The 20,008-nt window shown below is 45.4% G+C and overlaps 1 non-coding gene across 1 annotated transcript; it reads left to right on the top strand.

Moving 5' to 3' along the window:
• The first annotated feature begins 213 nt into the window (after window positions 1-213).
• TRNAL-CAA (transfer RNA leucine (anticodon CAA)) lies at window positions 214-321 on the top strand. The gene is made up of 2 exons: window positions 214-251; window positions 276-321. It is a non-coding gene; the product is annotated as a tRNA-Leu (tRNA).
• Window positions 322-20,008: the final 19,687 nt, after the last annotated feature.

The following is a 20,008-nucleotide window of genomic DNA, read 5'->3' as shown; positions in this document are numbered from 1 at the left end:
AGGAGCTGTCAGAAGTGGGATTTGAACCCACATCTCCATTTGGAGACCAGAAAACCCATGTGCAGAGAAGAGTCCTCTTGAGTCTGGTGCCTTAGAGCACTCAGCCATCCTGATATAATATCCCACTTCTGACAGCTCATCTCTGCACATGGGTGTTCTGATCTCCAAATGGAGGTGTGGGTTCAAATCCCACTTCTGACAGCTCATTATTATATCAGGATAGCTGAGTGGTCTAAGGCGCCAGACTCAAGAGGACTCTTCTCTGCACTTGGGTGTTCTGGTTTCCAAATGGAGGTGTGGGTTCAAATCCCACTTCTGACAGCTCATTATTATATCAGAATAGCTGAGTGGTCTAAGGCGCCACACTCAAGAGGACTCTTCTCTGCACATGGGTGTTCTGGTTTCCAAATGGAAGTGTGGGTTCAAATCCCACTTCTGACAGGTCATTATTATATCCTGATATCTAGGAGATAGAGTTTGGAGAGTAGCAAGTGTGCAGTGCTGTCAAGGGATGATCCACAGTTAGAAGAGACTGGGGTGAGGAATCGTGATACCCCAAAAGAGTTACTGACGTGACTGAGAGAAGGTGTTATCAGATAAGATGCCGAGTCACGAGAAACCCAAGAGCTTGCTAGTGCCGAAGGTAACTGACCTAAAGAGGACTGAGAGCGTGGGACTAGTGGGGGTCCCGAGTGGTAGATCCAAGACGTCCATAGTGATAGGACGTGGAACCGCTGAGCGAGTAGAGAGAAACTCACTGATAAGGATTGTGGCCTAGAAGATGAGTTATGGCAACGTAGAGACAAAACAGATAAGCTACAGAGCCCTGGAGTAGCCAACAGAGGAAGGATACAGTGAGAATGAAAAGGCTCCTTACTGTGAAGTGCACCCGCGATACCTTATACATCCTTATCAAGTTCAGTAAAGTCCCCATGTTTAAATGGAAGTCTCCTTTATTAAGCTATGGAATTTGTGGTCTTGGCCAGCCAACACCATCAGCTACTAAAGGCGGCCTGCACGGGTGTAAGACCCATACAACACTAACACCAACACCCAGCCAGGACCCACTCTTTCATGTAGCACACCGGGGCTTGAGAGGAGAAGACGAGTGCCTTGCCCGTGGCTACAGCCCCGCATCGTGTTATACTTGGCGTAGTCAGCAGGATCGAGTCTTGCATCTGTGAGGACTGTGCAATGTAAAGAAGACTCGGGTGAAGGGCAAGATGGCGACCGTGGAATGGTCTAAGATGGCGCTGAACAAGGACTGCAAGATGACGGTGTGTGATGCCAAACAGCAAAACGGACCTCCCAGAGGCAAAAAGGCGCGAAGCAGAGTCCAACCCTTCACCTGGCACGCCTACCGAGGGGAATACCGCAACCAAAAGCGCCTGCCCACAGCAGGGAGTGGCTGTCATCGCAGAGTGAAGTGGAAGGAGATCTGCCCAAGAAGGTGTGGTCCAAGGAAACAGGCAGGGACATTCAAGAAACAGAATGGTGAGTCAGGGCGGACTCCACCCAATGAAGACAGGGCCATGACGAGCCACAGGAGCCAGAAGAGACGACGCCATTCGAGAGTTCGAAGCCGTTGAGAGAACAGCAGCATGAAGTAATGATGGAGTAGCAGATTCTATTGGCATGGAGCAAGATGTCCGAGGAGAAGATTGACCAAGGAAAAGTGAACCAGCTGATGAAGATGGTGTACAAGAAGGTGAGACCAGGCAGCCTGCTGGAGAGCGGCCTGCGATAGGGCTAAGCGCCTGGTGACCACGCAGACCCAGATGCTGGAGCTAAACCCCAACCCGGGGTACGCACCTCTTGCCATCAAGGCAAAATGGATTGCAGGGTTGTCCAAGCCAAGACGGAAAGGGAGCATTGGGTCCAGGCCCAGCTGGAGGAAATGTTAGAACCCTCCTGTTAGTTTTTTTCTATTTTGTGGTCACGTGACCTGTTGCCTATTTATTCCAGCTCCGCCCTTCTGGCTTTGCTGGACTTCAGTGTTACTTTGACTCTTAATCTAGCCAGGTGCTTTGTACTTATCTCTATAATTTGCTTGGTCCTTGGACCTCTAAGTATTTTTGCCTGTTTGTCTTTTTGCTCCACTACAACTTCGGCTAGGAGTTGTCCAATTTTGTCCCAGTCCTTAGTACTTTTAGGGACCCCTCCCTTATATCTATAGATTTGCGTTCAGACTAGCTGAGGACGAAGGCGGGTCTGTTCACAAGGAACAGGTTGCCTGCTACATCGTAGGGAATCAGCTTAGTCCTATTGTAGGGACAGTTTTCCTATCTTTCCTTAGTTCTTGTAGCAGATCATAACAGGAAACAGTTGTAGTCGTCTGCAGGAGTTGATGGCCCTTGTGAGACAGGGGCTGAAGGACAACTCCATTGAGGGAGTCATCACTTCCCCAGCCGGTGGGATGCTGGTGCCGAGTGAGAAGGCGTCATCACGTGAGGTGCCAGTTCCTGTTCCAAACTGTGCCAGGGTCAGGAGAGTTAGAGGCCTGTGGTCTGATGGTGAAATGAGGCCAGGTAGCTTGACGGAGAAGGTCATCGGGTCCCCTAGAGGAGAGCCAGAAGCCGGGGCAAAGAATAAAACTGAAGTCTGAGCAAGGTCGAAAGAGGACTAGTGAGGAAAACTAGAACGTCGAGAGGACCGTGTTGTGCTGGTTGCACCTGTGTGCTAAAAGGTCCCAAAAGTTTCAGTGGGTTTAGGACCCATCTGTCCAGGACTCCTTGTTGGCCATGGACAGGCAAAGGTTTGTTGTGCCCATTGCACATCCCACTGCTGCAGCTGCTGGAGGGTCCTACACCATCAGCCAAGGACTGGATTCCAGACAGTGTGGGTGAGGAAACATGGATGGGACTGTATCCTTGTCCTATTGACTATGTCCCATGAGGACTCTGCCCCAAATGGACTGATGTCCCAACTGGGTTGAAGCCTCGTGGGTGACTTGTGGGCATTGGTGGAGCAGGGCCAATGTTGACCCGGCAGGACTGTTGCCAGGATGGAAGGAGTTGGGACATGCCCATGGACTGTTGTGTGGCTGTTCTCATGTTGGCCTACGGGCTCAAATAACTTGAACTCTATGTTCTGGGGTCCCAACCTAATGGGACCTGGGTTAGTGCTGACCAGTACAGGATAATATATACCCCTGGAAGAGGAGACAGTTATTTATATGTGTTTCGGGTGTATTGGTGTCTTCCAGGTACTCGCATATTCGAGGACGACCATGGATAAAGAGGGGAGGAATGTAAAGGGTGTGGACTGTGCTGTCACATCCCTTTCCCTGAAGACACCAATCGCATCATGTGAATGAACTTCCAAACAGTAAAAGACAAGTGTGAACAGGTGCAAGCTAAGAGAGTCAATCTATGGTCCCTGTTCACTTGTTCACACTTGTCTTTTTCTATTTGGAAGTACCGGTCAGTTTTTTGATATTTGTAGTACACGCCTTCTGACTGAGCACTCCTCCCATCAGCATAAGGTGTTGTTAAATAGAGCTTGATCCTAACTGCCAATATAATTGTAGGCTTTTAGCCCGGGAGAGGCATCATGTTAGGTTTAGGGTTCCAACAAAGGGATTCGCCTTGTGGCTGGCTGTTGGCCTCACATGAATTGGCCAATTTATGGGCTAAGTACCTTCACCAGACCCCACTGAGTGAGGTCAGATATGTACAGTCTCAAGTCATACTACAGGGGGTCTCATGTCAAAGACCTAGAGGAAGAAACTTAAGATGCTCCCTCAAAACAGCACCGATCATCTTGGCAAGGTTTATCTGCAGGTTGGATTCGGAAACAGAGGTCTCATTGGCAGATAATGGCTCATCATCATTGCAGAGGGACTAAGGGTCAAACTATTGTTCAATTTTCTGTGATAAATGTCCAAGAGTCTTAGATTGGACTTTTCTGGACTTGCCCATGGGAAGGAAGGAAGAAACATATATGGAAAAATGACAAGGACACAAAGCACTTACAGTATAAAATGTATTGGCTCCACAGCATTCCAATCTATGCCCAGTTTTGAAATTTTAAGTTTTATAAGTAATTCACACAAATGGCGTTGTGTATCAATATATAGTGCTTCTTCATCAAGGCACCAATTTTTGGGATGTTTTTTACTTAGTTGGATGATAAAAGAAACAAGTCCACCAAGCTCAATCATTTGTGCCACTAAATCCCATTTCATCCAGCATACCTCAAGAAAATCTTGTGACGTATATGTAAAACCAACGCTTCCAACAAATGCCATAGAGTCATCCATCACCCATAAGCTCCATGTCGAAAAACCTTAAGAACCGTGTTAAAAATCTACAAAATCATCAAATGGAATGTCTTTTGTGGGTTAAAGAAAAGTCCTAGTGTGGTGGCATTGTCCCTCATGATTGTGACATTGTTCCTCATCTTCCTTATGACACTTTAATATAAAATATAATTTTCATCCCACACTTTCTACTCCAAGACCTGAGGTCAATTTCTGAAAAGTGCTAAAGAAGAGATAATAAGGAGATGTGTCGATGAATTGGTTGTAAAGTTTGAACCTGTCATAATTTTGATGTTGACATGAGGCTCCTTGCTTGCAGCGCATCTGTATGCATGATGGATAATGAGATGAAATAAAAATATAAGTGGAATTTCCCATTTATACTAAGGAAGTTATTTGGGGCATTTTTAAGTAATGGATGGCACAGTCTGACAGAGCCATTAGTACTACATCTACTGACACTGAGCTAAGAGAAGACCCTTCTTCACCAATGTACCTGTCTGCTGCTTGTTTAAATGTCAGAATGTTAACTGAGCGTGGGAAAGTCATGAGGGAATGCTCCTTGAGGCTTCCCCACGAATATTACTTGCAGGCTTTAAAAAGTAGGCAAAACATTCAGAAGAATATTCCCTGCAACCTTCCTTCTGAAAATGTAGCATTCTTGTCAGCATAATTCGGAGCAGTTGTCCGTGGTGGCAGCCCGCAGGATATATATTAAGCCTTGGTTTTAGCACAGGTGGCATGGCAGCAACAACTGAGTCCGAGATTACATCACTTGAGCTAATGGAGAAATATCTGTGTAATGTTAGTGTGCATGTGGACTCAATACTGTGCATATTTTAGAGAAGAGTCACAACAGAATTTAAGAAGCGTCATTTTAGAGAAGTGTCACAACAGATGTACTACAATATTTATGACCTCCTATGACAAACCTACAGTCGTGTGAAAAAATAAGGACCTCCCTTGTAAAGTTCTCTTTTTATAACACACAAGGACACATTGTTTTTTTCATATATCCTTATATAATCAAATACTAACAAACTGATTTTTCAATCATTTAATAAAATCAGATATGCCATTTAATTACTACTGGGTTTTACCAGAATTAATGTTTATTATATATTCGCTTGTAAACATATAACAGATGGGGCCCTACAATTGGGACCCCTCAATTATCACTAGAATGGGGTTAACGAGTCCCAGTTATATTCTCACTGCATGACCACAGGGAGAAGGAGTTTGAGTGAAGCAGTTGTTGAGCATAATTAAAAAAACAATCATCTATCATTCCATTGTTTATATTATCTACAAGAAAAAGATTGATGAGTTATTCCCTATTCCTCGGATGGGTAGTAACTTTCTGATGACTGGTGGTCCTACTTCTGGATCCCCCAATGATCCATTGAAAAGGTCTCTGAAATGCCCCATCAAATGCGCCCCACTGCTCCAGTTATTGTCTATGGGAATGTGGGAGATTGTATTAGCAAGGAACAAGAAGACATATTAGGCACCATCTATATATCTATGAGGTTGTGTTCTGTACTGTAGTGCTGGACACATTAGTACAGAATGGATGAGAGCAGTGTCCAATTTAGTATTTTTCATAGCACAACCCCTTCATATACCAGAAAAGTACCTACTGCATAGGGGAGCCTAGAAGACACAGTAAGCGGCTTTGTTTCGCCTAAAAAAAACTAAAGCTGCTATGCAGTATATTTAGAAATACGATTCTTAGGTGCACCCCTGACCTGTACTCATTTTACTGTATCAATGGAGATAGACTTTAAATAGCAATACATGATATAAAATAGATGGCATGAAGCAGCTGGTTGTCTGAATATTAATTCTCCTGTGCTCCATTAAGCCTCTGAGTATCATATCTTAAAATAGCAAATGAACTCTTCAGCTAGACACAATCCGTTTTATATGCAGAAGTGTTATACATAGCACAAGGTAGAACCCTTTGTCAGTAGGCAGAGAAATTAAAAGATATTAAATATAATGTTAAAGGGGTTACCACAAATTAAATTTTACGGGGTTGTTCCAAAAAAAGAAAAAAAAAAACATGTTATCCCATGCTGATGGGTTGGAGAGAGAATGCCAAGTGGAGGTTGAGCACACGCACCTCTGATCCATGCAAGATGGGGCTGCAGAGCCTTGATGTCAGGCCCAAAGTGCAATCATTTATTTGTTATTCTTACTTATATAGGAACATCATATTTCATGGTGCTTTACAGACATATTGTGATCACTGTCCCCATTGCGGCTCACTATCTGCATTCCCTATCAGTATGTCTTTGGCGTGTGGGAGGAAACCGAAGAACCCGGAAGACACTGGTGCAACCATAGGAAGGACTGCTCTAGCATATGACAACTGCTATCAAAATTGCCTTGACAGTTGAACCTGTCCCTGGGTTGCGATCATGGAGTTAGCTGCTGGCTGGTGGAGCAAACCAGTGGCAAAAAGGTTTGTCACGTAAGAAGGGTACCAGGAGGTCAAAGTAGGAGGGTGAATTGTTATGCGGGAGAATCAACAGAAAACAGGCTGAGGTCAGAACAATGTAGTATTCACTATAACTGCCACTGACTCTCGGGAGTGTGCTGACATCAAGGAGAAACACTAATTAGCCAGAAATAAACCCTTACACTTCCAGGCTGGGCAGAACCATAAGTCCCAGGACTCAGAGTAAAACAGGGTTACTGCATAGTTGCCCTGCTTCGCCCACTGACAGACGCGGACAGGGTCGGACTGGGGTGTCTGGGGCCCACAGGGAGAACTGACTCTAAGGGCCCACCTACAGCCATATGCAAATATCTGGTATCCGCTATCCCTGTTATAGTGGAGCATTGACTGGCGGCTCCTGCACATCTACTGTGCGACACTAACTGGGATGTACAATTACGGTAGTTTGCATTAAAGGGCTTCTTTGGTTAAAACAAGTTATCACCGATCCATGGGCTCTACAGGATAGGTGATAACTTATTGATCGTTTGGGTCCCAACTTTGGAAAACGCACCTATCGGAAGAATGGGGAACTTTTATCCCTGACAGGACACTTATCCCCATTTTAAAATGCAGCGACAGCTGGGACGTCTGACCGCAGCTCCATTCATTCTCTTGGGGGCTTCCAAAAAAGAGCAGCGCTCACAGCCACTGAGGGAATGAATGGACCAGTGGTCGCATCTCACATGCCGCTCCAGTCTAATGGGGAGAAAAGCTCCACATTCTGCCAATTGTGTCCCAGCAGTCAGACCCCCACCAATCAGTATTATCACTGATCCTGTGGAGAGGTGATTACTTGTTTTCACCGGAGAACCCCTGTAAGTGCATCTCTGCTGCTCTGGTCCAAGTATTTAATCTCTAAAGCCACTATCAGTATTTGGTCAGTATCCGGTCAGTATTTTTTTTCAGGAGTGGGAGCCAAAACCAGGTGAGGAACAATCAGAGAAAAGGTAGAATAGAAACAAGTCACCAATTCTGCATTTATCACCCACTCCTGAGAAAAAATACTGACCGAATACTAATGGTGGGGCTGTGGCCTAATGGAAAAAAATCTTTTCCTAGTTAATATCAGCAAGAACAAAATGACCGCCATACACAACACAGTTCACTATATCAACACCAATAATACCACATACAAAAGGGACAAATATCGCCACACCATGACTAGATCACATATTACCACCACATAGTGACCGAATAATACCACATACAAGGAACAAATATGGCCACACCATGACCAGACCACATATTACCACCCCAAAGTGACCAAATACTACAATACTGATCATGAATACAAACCACAATACTAACAACACTGTTATTACCACCAGCGACATTATACACAGGAGCTCTGTATATAGTGTCAGTGTACAGGTAACACAGTGATCACCAGTGACATTATAAACAGCAGCTCTGTATATAGTGTACAGGTAATACAGTGGTCACCAGTGACGTTATACACAGAAGCTCTGTATATAGTGTATACGTAATACAGTGATCACCAGTGACATACACAGGAGCTCTGTATATACTATATACACACGTGGTCAGAATTGTTGGTACCCCTCGTTTAATGAAATAAAAGACCACAATGGTCACAGAAATAACTTGAATCTGACAAAAGTAATAATAAATTAAAAATCTATGAAAATGAAGAAATGAAAGTCAGACATTGCTTTTCTGCTTCCACAGAATTAAAAAAAAAATTAAACTCATGAAATAGGCCTGGAAAGAAATGATGGTACCCCTGAAAATAATGTGACAAAAGGGACATGCTAAATCAAGTTGTGTCCACTAATTAGTATCACAGGTGTCTACAATCTTGTAATCAGTCAGTGGCCAGTATATAGGGCTACAGATACTCACTGTGAGGTTTGGTGACATGGTGTGTACCACACTCAACATGGACCAGAGGAAGCAAAGGAAAGAGTTGTCTCAGGAGATTAGAAAGAAAATGATAGAAAAGCATGTTAAAGGTAAAGGTTATAAGACCATCTCCAATCAGCTTTATGTTCCTTTGACTACAGTGTCACATATTATTCAGAAACTTAAGATCCATGGGACTGTAGCCAACCTCCCTGGACGTGGCCGAAAGAGGAAAATTGATGACAAATCAAAGAGACGGATAATATGAATGGTAACAGAAGGGTCCAGGAAAACTTCTAAAGAGATTAAAGGTGAACTTCAAGCTCAAGGAACATCAGTGTCAGATCGTACTATCCATCATTGTTTGATCCAAAGTGGACTTCATGGGAGACGACCAACGAGAACACCATCGTTGAAAAAAAAAAATAATAAAAAAGCCAGACTGGAATTTGCCAAACTACATGTTGACAAGCCACAAAGCTTCTGGGAGAATGTACTATGGACAGATGAGACAAAAATGGAAGTTTTTGGCAAGGCACATCAGCTCTATGTTCACAGACGGAAAAATGAAGCATATCAAGAAAAGAACACTGTCCCTACTGTGAAACATGGGGGAGGCTGTTATGTTCTGGGGCTGCTCTGCTGCATCTGGCACAAGGTGTCTTGAATCTGTGCAGGGTACAATGAAATCTCAAGACTATCAAGGGATTCTAGTGAGAAATGTGCTGCCCAGAGTCAGAAAGCTTGGTCTCAGTCGCAGGTCATGGGTCTTGCAACAGGATAATGACCCAAGAATGGCTAAGAGGAAAACATTGGACTATTCTGAAGTGGCCTTCTATGAGCCCTGACCTAAATCCTATTGAGCATCTTTGGAAAGAGCTGAAACATGACGTCTGGAAAAGGCAACCTTCAAACACGAGACAACTGGAGCAGTTTGCTCATGAGGAGTGGGCCAAAATACTGTCGAGAGGTGCAGAAGTCTCATTGACAGTTACAGGAATCGTTTGATTGCAGTGATTGCTTCAAAAGGTTGTTCAGCAAAATATTAAGTTAAGAAGAGAACCATCATTTCTGTCCAGGCCTATTTCATGAGGTTAATTTTTTTTTAAATTCTGTGGAAGCAGAAAAGCAATGTCTGACTTTCATTTGTTCATTTTCAAAAATTTGTAATTTATCAGATTCAAGTTATTTGTGTGACCATTGTGGGTTTTTCTTTCATGAAACAAGGGGTACCAACAATTTTGACCACGTGTGTAGTGTAAGTGTACATGTAATACACTGACTCACCAGTGACTTCTCTAGGTGAAGTCCTTCATCTTCGCTTTTCTTCTTCATCAGGTACAGACGGCCATCAGTTCTTCCAGCCAGGAATCGTCTCTGCAGAAAACAACACACAGTTACCAATAACTGATCTCTTCTAGAGAATATTCCCACTCCCCCCCCCCCCACGACTTCTACACTACACCAGTTGAAGAAAAAAATCAACATAGTGCCGCCCTGCACAGTAACAGGGCTCCTCTTTTGTCCCATCCCATGGAAAACAGTTTCCTAAAAAGTAAATTATATTACAGAAGTAATAATGTAATAATAATAATTGGAATCTAAAGTAATAATGTTCCCCACTGGCCACCATAAACTAATATAGTATGTTTCTCAATCTGGCCCCCAAACAGTAATTTAGTCCCTTGTCCAGCTAGGCACCCCCATATGTCCCTTCTGGCCCCCATATGTCCAGGGTGGCCTCTCCATATATTTATCCTAGCCCACATGTATCGATCCTGCCCCCCCCCATATATCCATCCTAGCCCCCCATGTGGCCAGCCTGCCCCCCCCACATATCCATCCTTGCCTCCATGTTTCCAGCCTGCACCCCCCATATATCCATCCTGACACCCCATTGCATATATCCCTTCTGGCCCCCATTTGTCCAGTGTGACCCCTCCATATATTTATCCTAGCACACGTGTATCAAGCCTGCCCCCTCCCATATACCCATCCTAGCCCCCCATGTGGCCAGCCTGCCCCCCCCCACATATCCATCCTTGCCTCCATGTTTCCAGCCTGCCCCCCCCATATATCCATCCTGGCCTCCATGTGTCCATCCTGCTCCCCCTACATATCCATCCTGGCCTCCATGTGTCCAGCCTGCCCCCCCATATATCCATCCTGGCCTCCATGTGTCCAGCCTGCCCCACCCATATATCCATCCTGGCTTCCATGTGTCCAGCCTGCTCTCCCTACATATCCATCCTGGCCTCCATATGTCCAGCCTGCCCCCCATATATCCATCCTGGCCTCCATGTGTCCAGCCTGCTCCCCCATATATCCATCCTGGCCTCCATGTGTCCAGCCTCCTCCCCTACATATCCATCCTGGCCTCCATGTGTCCAGCCTGCCTCCTCATATATCCATCCTGCCCTTACCCCCTGCATATATCCATCCTGACACCCCCCATATATCCAGCGTGCCCCTCCATATATTTATGTTAGCCCACGTGTATCAAGCCTGCCCCTCCACATATCCATCCTAGCCCCCCATGTGTCCAGCCAGCCTCCCCCCCATATATCCATCCTGGCCTCCATGTGTTCAGCCTGCCCTCCCCCATATATCCATCCTGGCCTCCATGTGTTCAGCCTGCCCCCCGCATATATCCATCCTGGCCTCCATGTGTTCAGCCTGCCCCCCCCCATAGATCCATCCTGGCCTCCATGTGTCCAGCCTGCCCCCTCCCATATATCCATCCTGGCCTCCATGAGTCCAGCCTGCCCCCTCCATATATCCATCCTGGCCTCCATGAGTCCAGCCTGCCCCCCCAAATATATCCATCCTGGCCTCCATGAGTCCAGCCTGCCCCCCATATATCCATCCTGGCCTCCATGTGTCCAGCCTGCCCCCCCTATATTCGTCCTGGCCTCCATGTGTCCAGCATGCCCCCCCATATATCCATCCTGACCTCCGTGTGTCCAGCCTGCCCCCTCAATATATCCATCCTGGCCTCCATGTGTCCAGCCTGCCTCCCCATATATCCATCCTGGCCTCCATGTATCCAGCCTGCCCCTCCCTATATATCCATCCTGGCCTCCATGTGTCCTGCCTGCCCCCCCATATATCCATCCTGGCCTCCATGTGTCCAGCCTGCCCCCATATACCCATCCTGTCCACCCCCCTTTGCCTGGGTCCAGCCAGGGTCCCCCCTTGTGTGTCCATCCAGGGCCCCCCCTTGTGTGTCCAGCCAGGGCTCCCCCTTGTGTGTCCAGCCAGGGTTCCCCCCTTGTGTGTCCAGACAGGACCCCCCTTTTGTGTCCAGCTGGGCCCCCCTTGTGTGTCCAGCCAGGGTTCCCCCCTGTGTGTCCAGCCAGGACCCCCCCTTTTGTGTCCAGTCAGCTAACCCCCTGTGTGTCCAGCCAGGGGCCCAGACCATTACACACACACACAAAACACACACACCTCTTACCTTCCTGCGCTCCCGTGCGGTGTCCTCCATCTCCTGAGTTGCGCGCCTCCTTCACAGCAGGCGCATGACGATGACGTCATACGCCGGCCGGCGAAGGGAGACGCGCAGCTTCAGCTGCTTCAGCTGCTTCACTGGGACGTGCGCCGCGGTGGTTCAGGTAATGAACGCCGCGTGCGCGCGTCCCTGCATACACTGTGCCTGCGCTTTTAAAGGGCCCGTGCCCCTTAAAACCGCAGGATTTTTTTTTTGCTCTCTTCTCCCCCCTCTCCTCTGCAGAAGGGGGCGGGGCCAACCGGGAAAATTCCCGGTATCCCGCCAGCCCAGACCGACCCTGCACACACATAAAACACACACACACACCTCTTACCTTCCTGCGCTCCCGTGCGGTGTCCTCCGTCTCCTGAGTTGCGCGCCTCCTTCACAGCAGGCGCATGACGTTGACGTCATACGCCGGCCGGCGAAGGGAGACGCGCAGCTTCAGCTGCTTCACTGGGACGTGCGCCGCGGTGGTTCAGGTAATGAACGCCGCATGCGCGTGTCCCAGCATACACTGTGCCTGCGCTTTTAAAGGGCCCGTGGCCCTTAAAACCGCAGGATTTTTTTTTTTGCTCTCTTCTCCCCCCTCTCCTCTGCAGCAGGGGGCGGGGCCCACCGGGAAAATTCCCGGTATCCCGCCAGCCCAGACCGATCCTGGACGCGGACAAAGAGGATACAGCCACAGGCACGAAAATCACAAAGTGGAGTGGTGCCTCAATAGTGAGAAGAACTAAAATATTGTGTATTGGAGGACATTAAAATTGTCATATTACAAAGTTACTTGTTGTTATTTAAACAGACATACAGTACAGACCAAAAGTTTGGACACACCTTCTCATTTAAAGATTTTTCTGTATTTTCATGACTATGAAAATTGTACATTCACACTGAAGGCATCAAAACTATGAATTAACACATGTGGAATTATATACTTAACAAAAAAGTGTGAAACAACTGAAATATGTCTTATATTCTAGGTTCTTCAAAGTTGCCACCTTTTGCTTTGATGACTGCTTTGCACACTCTTGGCATTCTCTTGATGAGCTTCAAGAGGTAGTCACCGGAAATGGTCTTCCAACAATCTTGAAGGAGTTCCCAGAGATGCTTAGCACTTGTTGGCCCTTTTGCCTTCACTCTGCGGTCCAGCTCACCCCAAACCATCTCAATTGGGTTCAGGTCTGGTGACTGTGGAGGCCAGGTCATCTGGCGTAGCACCCCATCACTCTCCTTCTTGGTCAAATAGCCCTTACACAGCCTGGAGGTGTGTTTGGTCATTGTCCTGTTGAAAAATAAATGATGGTCCAACTAAACGCAAACCGGATGGAATAGCATGCCGCTGCAAGATGCTGTGGTAGCCATGCTGGTTCAGTATGCCTTTTTTTAATAAATCCCCAACAGTGTCACCAGAAAAGCACCCCCACACCATCACACCTCCTCCTCCATGCTTCACGGTGGGAACCAGGCATGTAGAGTCCTTCCGTTCACCTTTTCTGCGTTGCACAAAGACATGGTGGTTGGAACCAAAGATCTCAAATTTGGACTCATCAGACCAAAGTACAGATTTCCACTGGTCTAATGTCCATTCCTTGTGTTCTTTAGCCCTAACAAGTCTCTTCTGCTTGTTGCCTGTCCTTAGCAGTGGTTTCCTAGCAGCTATTTTACCATGAAGGCCTGCTGCACAAAGTCTCCTCTTAACAGTTGTTGAAGAGATGTGTCTGCTGCTAGAACTCTGTGTGGCATTGACCTGGTCTCTAATCTGAGCTGCTGTTAACCTGCGATTTCTGAGCATGGTGACTCGGATAAACTTATCCTCAGAAGCAGAGATGACTCTTGGTCTTCCTTTCCTGGGGTGGTCCTCATGTGAGCCAGTTTCTTTGTAGCGCTTGATGGTTTTTGCAACTGCACTTGGGGACACTTTCAAAGTTTTCACAATTTTTCACACTGACTGACCTTCATTTCTTAAAGTAATGATGGCCACTCGTTTTTCTTTACTTGGCTGCTTTTTTCTTGCCATAATACAAATTCTAACAGTCTATTCAGTAGGACTATCAGCTGTGTATCCACCAGACTTCTGCACAACACAACTGATGGTCCCAACCACATTTATAAGGCAAGAAATCCCACTTATTAAACCTGACAGGGCACACCTGTGAAGTGAAAACCATTTCCGGTGACTACCTCTTGAAGCTCATCAAGAGAATGCCAAGAGTGTACAAAGAAGTCATCAAAGCAAAAGGTGGCTACTTTGAAGAACCTAGAATATAAGACATATTTTCAGTTGTTTCACACTTTTTTGTTAAGTATATGATTCCACATGTGTTAATTCATAGTTTTGATGCCTTCAGTGTGAATGTACAATTTTCATAGTCATGAAAATATAGAAAAATCGTTAAATGAGAAGGTGTGTCCAAACTTTTGGTCTGTACTGTATATCATGAAATCAGGAAGAAAATAAAAATACCAGTGACATCATCAACATATGAGCAACAGGAAGATGACTTCTTATATACCGTGTGTTTTTTTGTAGCATCAGAACGTTCATTGAGTCATCAGGAAGCAGAAGGGACAGTTGTGGAAAGTCATTCACTGGAGGGTGTGACTCCAGACAGCTTCACCCACCGACTATATAACCTGCACTACGAATTGAGCTGAATGGTGCATCGTGAAGACTGCAAGTTATAACAGCCGTTCTGACAACCATTATAATGTTATTGTAACCTAAACTCCACCATAAAGTAGTAAAGAACAAAAGAATAATTGCTCTAACACTGACCAGAATCTCTACGTCAGTTTAAAGTTATAGGAGTCTCTTGAGTGTTGGCATCACTGAAAACAGTATGCAGAATATTCCTGGCCTTAGACCATCCCTTTAAAAAAAAACTACAACCATGTTTAGAGAGGTTTCTGCAATCAGACTGTTTCTTTGCAGGTATCAGAAACTTGACAGCGTACAATATGATTCCTGGCATCATGTGCTGACTATCATCTTTTCCTCCTTTTCTCAATGTTCTAGAAGCTGGTCGGCGTGTGACCACCAGAATGTAAGTCAAATATGATTGTTCACATCTACCGCTGAAGCTGGAAATGGAGCAGAATGCCGACAGTGTGCATGTTGCACAGTGTCAGGATTTGACAATCTGCAACATGCACTGACTTCAGAAATGTATATATAGCCAGAAAAAAAATAATATTAAAAACAAGCACTTTAATCTGTCTCTTGTGCCTAAATGAAAATCAGTCTGTTGGGTGTAGGGTATCTCTTTTGTGCAATGAGGAAAATGGAAACGTCCATAGCTGCTAAAATTATGGTCCCAATCTGTGTCTAAATAATACTACACAAAACCAAATAACAGTTCTATGCAGTGGTCACAAAATATTGCTAAGATGGTGCACAGTGATATGTGATGAGTTCATACCAGTGCAATACAATCCTAAAATGACTATCCTAGACAGTACCTAAATATACATATATATAATTGCTAAAAATGTCAGCTGGTGACATAAAGTAAGTTTGAAACAAACCACAAGTAAAGAAGTTCAGAGCTGATTGTATCTAAGAGGTCCACAGGATGGTGTGATGATATGTTGTGCCCCTTATGGATGCAGGTCTGCCAACATAGGGAGGCATACAAGAAAACACCGACACAGTCTTTAATGCAACCTGGTGTTTCACTCACATGGAGGTAAAATCCAAGAAAAATAACAACAAAATGAGCATATACCCTATAGTACATAAATAGTAATAGTACATGTAAGTTTGACGCTCAGCTGCGCTTGGTATCACAGATCCTAGAAGGGTGTATTGACGGATTCCTCCACAAGAGGCCCCCATAACCATTCACATATCTCCACCTTCCACCTCAGACCACCAGAGGGAGCCCGTTAGGGATAGATAAAAAGGGAAGGTGGAGCCAGGCAGCAGTTAGTCTAGTTTGGAATCTAGTTCAGTCTGGTTTAGCAGTGAGTCCAGTGCAGTCTGAGAAGAGTTACCTCAGAGAACAAAAGCCTGTTCCAGCTCCTGCAATTGTTATCCTGCAGTGGAGCTTATCCAGATCAAGACTCCGTGTAGCTCCGAGAGGTGAGCTTTAGGTGTGCCGGCGCCATAAGATCGGTGAAGCGCGGCAAGCTGCCGTTAGTGTGAGTAGCCTAGTGAGGGCCCGAGTAGGCCGAAGGCGAGTGGAGAGTTAGTACATAGGGGGCAGAGGAGTTTAACTAGCTCACCCCGAAGAAACATTTACCGGACACCGGGTCCGAAGTTTACCGGGATCTCTATGACCCAGTAAGGCATAACCGGAATCCCTGGAGAACTACAAGTCCCAGGATCGCTAAAGTGTTGATACGTATCAGAGCCAGGAGACACATAGGCCCGCAGCTAAGGTGCGTGTACTCCAAGAAAAGGCCCTACCACAAGGTCAGCCAGCGCAGGACAGAGACAAAGTTAGGCCTAGCTCCAGGCAGGTCAGAAACTTACTACGCAGAGGCAAGAGACAGGAGGAAGCCCTAAACCCGCTCATTGGGGAGGATCCTGACATGCACCCTTCACCCTACAGCGCTCCGGGACGTGCCTGAATTTCCATCAGTAAAAGGTACTGAAGTGACTATCGTGTCTGTCCCTGTTCTTGCCCTGACCCGCCTGGGTCTCGCCTGTCCTGCATACTCATTCATACACTGCCCTGAGGCCCAGCTCCACCTGTGGGGAGCTATACCATCAAGCTGCCATATCATCGGCCCCAGTGGACTGCGCAGCGCTGGTGATTCTCACCAGAAGCCACAGGTGGCGTCACGAACTCTTTCTTAAAATTAACAAACAAACCAATCCCTTTTTAAAGAGAGACCCCAGGGCCCCAGGGTACGGGCCCGGGAGCCGACCACCACGACATTCCTAAGGTTAAAGGCCCGGGTACCGAGTCATCCCCATTCCCCTGGGCCAGTCATAAGTAATATAGAGTACTTGGTTAACACTATTTTGATCAAAAAGCATAAACATCATCCCACTGCGACAAGGTCTACCCAGTTAGGACATGCGAAAAGAAAAGAAAGGGCGCATGTGTAGACTCACAGGGCTATTTAAATAATTTAAAAAGTGCCAGTACACTCACCTGTGATGGTTGTGTACGTCTACACAGCCAAGATTAAGCGTATGATTAATGAGGCTCCGGGTCACCTCTATTTGTAGTACCGTCCTGTCGGTGTTTGCCTCGCAACTCCGTGCTCCTCAAGTGGTCACACGATCCTGCTGGACCAGATACCACGTCACCGCAGGTCCTCAGTAGTTTAACCCGGTGGCTGGATAACCGCAGGTCCTCACACATCCAAATTGCCCAGCTGCTCCTGCCGCTTTGGCTCCGTATGGAGATGTTTAACAAGTAAACAATGGTGCAGCAGTCTCAGGGAGCGCCAAAGGAATACTGGAAAATTTAATAGATGGCAACCGACTTTTATTCTTCCTCCAATACCACTGCCACAACGCGTTTCAACGGTCTAAGCCGTCTTCATCAGGTGATGAAGACGGCTTAGACCGTTGAAACGCGTTGTGGCAGTGGTATTGGAGGAAGAATAAAAGTCGGTTGCCATCTATTAAAATTTCCAGTATTCCTTTGGCGCTCCCTGAGACTGCTGCACCATTGTTTACTTACCCAGTTAGGACAGTCCTATTCTATCCCTAGTATTAAAACCTCACCTTTTGTCAGCCAACCTCAATGTAGATAAGGGCAGAGCATGACAAGGGCCTGATTGTTCAGCCACCTGTTCATGGGAAGCTGTATATATTGAAATGCCTAGCTCAAAAAGGGGAGCCACACGCCTGTATGTACAAAGAACAAGAAACTGCAGCAAAACCAAAGAAATGAGCCGGTGCATACGTTGGTATACATGCAATGTGTAAGAGCATGTTCACACTGTGGCCATTTCACAGACAAAACCCAAGTAAAAAATAACAAAATGAGCGTACAGTAGTATTCAAAATAATATCAGTCCAATATGACTAACCAGATTAATCACTGTTTTTGGTATAAATTATATTACCACATGTCAAACAATTTACCAGTTGGTGCAGTAGATTTGAAGAAAACCACCAGACTCAGCATTCATGATCTGCATGTTTTTGAGTCTGTGTATTTGAATAATTCATTGAAAGGGGGTGTGCTCAAAATAATCAGTGTGGAGTTCAATTAGGGAGGTCAATCATTCTGTGAAAAACAGGTGTGAATCAGGTGGCCCCTATTTAAGAGTGAAGTCAGCACATGTTGTACATGCATTTCTCCTTGAAAGCTTGAGAAATATGGGTTGTTTGAGACATTATTCAGGAGAACAGCGTACTTTGATTAAAAAGATAATTGGAGAGGGTAAAACTTATAAAGAAATGCAGACAATGATAGGAAGTTCAGCTAAATGATCTCCAATGCTTTAAAATGGAAAGCAAAACCAGAGAGATGTGGAAGAAAACGGAAGACTAGAAGACTACCATTCAAATGGATCGAAGAATAGCCAGAATGGCAAAGGCTCAGCCAATGATCAGCTCCAGGATGATCAAAGACTGTCTCAAGTTACCTGTGAGTACTGTGACAGTTAGAAGACACCTGTGTGAAGCTAATCTCTTAGCAAGAAGTCCCTGCAAAGTACTGAAGCGGATACAATTTACAATCCCACTGTTAAAAAAAAGACATGTACTGAAGCGAATACAATTTACCAAAGAACACATCAACTAGCCTAAAGAGAAATGGAGAAACATTTTTTGGACTGAAGACAGTGAAGCATGGTGGTGCAAGCATCATGATATGGGCATGTTTCTCTCACTATGGTGCCGTACCTATTTACTGCATACCAGGGATCAGTTTGTATATATTGAAATACTTGAAGAGGTCATGTTGCCTTACGCTGAAGAGGATATTCCCTTGAAATGGGTGCTTCAACAAGACAATGACCCTAAACACACCAGTAAACCAGCAAAATCTTGGTTCCAGTCCAACAACATTTAGGTTATGGAGCGGCCAGCCCAATCCCCGAACCTTAGTCCGATAAAACACTTGTGGGGTGACATCAAAAATGCAGTTTCTGAGGCAAAGCAAACAAATGGCCAAAAATTGTGGGATGTAGTCAAAGCATCCTGGGCTGGAATAACAGTTGACAGGTGGCAGAAGTTGGTTGACTCTATGCAACATAGATGTGAAGCAGTTCTAAAAAGCTGTGGGTATACAGCTAAATATTAGGTTAGTGATTCAGAGGAATGCTAAATCCTCAAAAGAAAGAGAACATATTGTGAGTTTGTAAAGACAAATGCAGACACTGCTATTTTTTAGAACAGGCCAATGTTCATGTTTTTTTTTTTCTGTAAAGTAGTTAAAAATTATATACATTTATCTTCATATTTTGAATTAGAAAACAGTGTGCAATGTTCCCAATGTAGGAAATAAAAACTAGTAGAAAGATTAACTCATGTTTTTGAACATACTGCTATTATTTTGAACACTACTGTATACCTTCATACTTCATAGAGAGCAGAGTTTAATATTTTATGGAACGTTAAACGGTTCTGGACGCACAATTCAGCACCAGTCCTCTGGACAACATGCTTTCCGGTACAATTTTCTGCCAGGCACTCACACTCAGAAGGCTTACTTCACATCAGACCCCTCAGTATAGTAGTTGAAGATCCCTTACTCCCAGTTCACTTGGTTGTGGTCACCTGTCGTAATTTAGGCAGATTTACTTTACCTCTTCTGGCTTAAGAGGCTCATTTTCTCACTTTCATTTCTGCTTTGTCTCAGCTTACTAGCACTATACGCTACCCCACAACTCCCTCTGTATCACACTATGGTTCTTTCCCTCACTTCCCCAGCACTCTCTCTGTCTCTACATGGGCTGCTTCTCCTCCACTCCTCATAAATAA

The sequence above is a fragment of the Phyllobates terribilis genome, unplaced genomic scaffold, assembly GCF_046119375.1.
Source record: "Phyllobates terribilis strain yellow unplaced genomic scaffold, ASM4611937v1 Scaffold_12__6_contigs__length_324123572, whole genome shotgun sequence".
NCBI lineage: Eukaryota > Metazoa > Chordata > Amphibia > Anura > Dendrobatidae > Phyllobates > Phyllobates terribilis.
Note: the sequence above shows the minus strand (reverse complement) of the source record. Positions and strands in the feature narration are given on the sequence as shown.